We start from the raw sequence: 2,990 nt of genomic DNA on the forward strand, positions 1-2,990 counted from the left end.
GAAGGATATACATTGACAAATAAAAGTATCCCAGTGTATCTTCTTGCCTTAATGTCCATTTATATCAGTTTCCTATCACTCCTGTAACAAATTACCACAACCTTGGTGGCTTCAAACAAGAATTTATTATCTTATAGTTTTGTAGGTTGGAATTCCAAAATGGCTCTCGTTGGACTAAAATCAAGGTGTCAGCTGTAATGAATTCCTTCTGCAGGCTCTAGGGAGAACCTGCAAGCCTCCCTTCCCTGCTTCTGGAGGCCATGTGCATCCATTGGTTCATGGTCTCGTCCTCCATCTTCAAAGCTAGCAATATTGCACCTTCAAGTCTTTCTCACCCTGACTCCTCTTCCCCTGCCTCCCTCTTTCACTCATACAGACTCCAGTGATGACATTGGGGATGCCTGAAAAATCCAGGATAATCTCCCCATCTCAAGGCCATCTGATTAGCAACCTCAATTCCATCTAGAACCTCAATTCCCCCTTGCCATGTAGCAAACCATATTCACACGTACTTGGGATTGGGGCATGGACGTCTTTGAGGGGATGTTATTTTGCTCACCACACTATTCTTTAATGGTGACCACTGATAACAGTTTTTTCCAGAAACGTTTTATACAAGTGCTCATTCATGTGTGGTCCTCACAAGTCATGGGCATAATCAGATGTTTTAAAATATAACATGGTTCTGTAAGTTTCTTTTTTCTTTGATTAAAAATATTTTTTGACCCTTTTTTATAACATCCTCTATGGAACCACTCAATACTTTTGTCCACTTAAACAGGAGAGGATTACTACTTTTAACCATAAAAGGCATTGGTTACAGTAAAACTGTCCATCGGAGATGGGTGTCAGCCCATAGTAGCAGGCCATCAGAGTCTCATCCAACAATGTAAAGATGAAAGTCACTCCTCGGAGTGCAGCAAAGCAAGAAGAATCCAATGCTGGTACTCTGATGATAGATTGGCACATGTGATTCCAGTGGCTACAACAATTTACTTTCTGCAACGAATTTTCTTTAAAATTAAAAAGGAAGGGCACCTGGCCGGCTCTGTCAGAGGAGCGTGTGACTCTTGATCTTGGGGTTGTGAGTTGGAGCCCCATATTGGGTGTAGAAATTACTTAAATTTAAAAAAAAACTTAAAAAATTAGACAAAATTAAAAAGGAAATATACATATTGTTAAAATAATTGAAAGTATAAAAAGATGTACAGTGAAAAGTAGGTCTCTTTCTTACCACAGGGCCATAAAACTACTGCTATTAATTGTACCTTGTATGGCCTTCTAGAAAAGAGAAACACATATCTATGTATATATCCTTTTGAGGGCATGAGTAGAAAGTGAATCAATTATACTACACTTATCTCTCTGTGAAATTTACCTTTTTAAAAAAAACTATTCACTTTGACTTAATTGTAGACTCAATTGCAGGTGTAAGAAATGAACCCAGGTCAGAGTGCCTGGCTGGCTCAGTTGATAGAGCATGAGACCCTTGATCTCAGGGTCATGAGTTCAAGCCCCATGTTGGGCATGGAGCCTACTTAAAAAAAAAAAAAAAGAAATGAACCCAAATCTGTCTGAACTTCAACTGTTTCTCAACTTTGGCCGCACAACACTGGCATCTAGGGAGCTTAGAAAATGACGGATACCCGGGTTTCATTGCCGGAGATTCTAATGGAAACGGGCCAGGCTGCAGCCTTGGCATTGGGAGTTTCCAAAGTCCCACAGGTGACGCAAATGTGCAGTCAGGGCAGAGCTCTTACTTTCTACCCTCCCCAGCCTCCAAGGTAGGGAACAGGGTTAGTGCGGGTGCGATGGTGGAACATGTTTCCGGAGCTAACTCAGCCCAAGCAAGAACGTGGAGCCAGAAGCATATGATTCGGGGAAAAGCAGGTTCTCCTCAGAATGCCCGGACACATGGTAGGGTCCCTACAGATGTGGCACAGGGGGTTAAGCCAATTATATGGGAATCTCAGGTGACGGGGTGATCCCAGTTGACCTTTGACTTTTACAGACCCTTGCCCACCCCAGGCGGTCACTCATTTACTCCATTCCTGCTACTCGAAATCCTTGGGCAAGGCCTCCTTTTCCAAAGTGTCACACCTCAAGAGCTTGAAACATTGAAATAAAATATTTTAAAGTCTCTGATGAAAACAGGGAGGCATTCTCCATAAGGGAGGCCTTCTCGCCTCCTAACTTGAGTTGGGAGTCAGCAAAAAAAACCCACAAGCTTCTTGCTCTGACTTAATCTCCCTGGAACCTCCGTGCGGAGCAGAGGGCTTCTCTGAAGGAGAATGAGTGAGTTTGGCTCTGGGTGAGGTCCGGTAGCACTGCTGGAACATCAAGAAAGGCAGCGCGGAGTGCAGAGCCCCAAAGGCCAATCTGGCCAGTCTCCTGGGAGGTCACAAGCAGGTCATTTCCTCTTTGGGGGGGACTCTCCACCTCCGCCCGGCTCTAAGCTTTCAGGAACCCACCGCAGGAAGGCTGAAGTGGCCCACCCTGTACCAGAGATGCAGAAATACAAACCTCACCAGCATGGGCATTAGGGGTGCCACTCTAGCCATCACGGTAACAGGACAGCCCAGGAGAGGCAGCGACAGGGTGACTAGATGCACAGTTTTCTGAGTACACAGTGCCGGCAGCGCCCCAGCACAACTGGCCCCCGCCGGGGATAGGAGCTGCCGTTTCTTGAATGCTATGTGCCAGGCAATAGCACTTTCCCTTGTGATAGGATACTGTTAGGTACCCGAAGAGACTGTATTCCCTGTTCCCCACCTTTTTTTCCTCCTTCAATTAGTGTATAATTTACATTCAGTAAAATTCACCCCTTTTAGGTGCACGGTCCCATGAATTGTATCACAGAATCGCCACCAGAATAAAACGTGGAATGTTCCAGCACCTCCAAAAGTTTCTGCACACCCCTTCACAGTCAGGGCCCTCGCCGCATCTGGCGCCCCTGGAGACTTCTGGTCTGATGCCTGTCCCTATATTTC

The 2,990-nt window shown here is 45.3% G+C and overlaps 1 non-coding gene across 1 annotated transcript; it reads left to right on the forward strand.

Moving 5' to 3' along the window:
- The first annotated feature begins 1,455 nt into the window (after positions 1-1,455).
- Positions 1,456-1,528, forward strand: TRNAK-CUU (transfer RNA lysine (anticodon CUU)). Its single transcript has one exon. It is a non-coding gene; the product is annotated as a tRNA-Lys (tRNA).
- Positions 1,529-2,990: the final 1,462 nt, after the last annotated feature.

Source organism: Crocuta crocuta, unplaced genomic scaffold, assembly GCF_008692635.1.
Source record: "Crocuta crocuta isolate KB4526 unplaced genomic scaffold, BGI_CrCroc_1.0 scaffold475, whole genome shotgun sequence".
Taxonomy (NCBI): domain Eukaryota; kingdom Metazoa; phylum Chordata; class Mammalia; order Carnivora; family Hyaenidae; genus Crocuta; species Crocuta crocuta.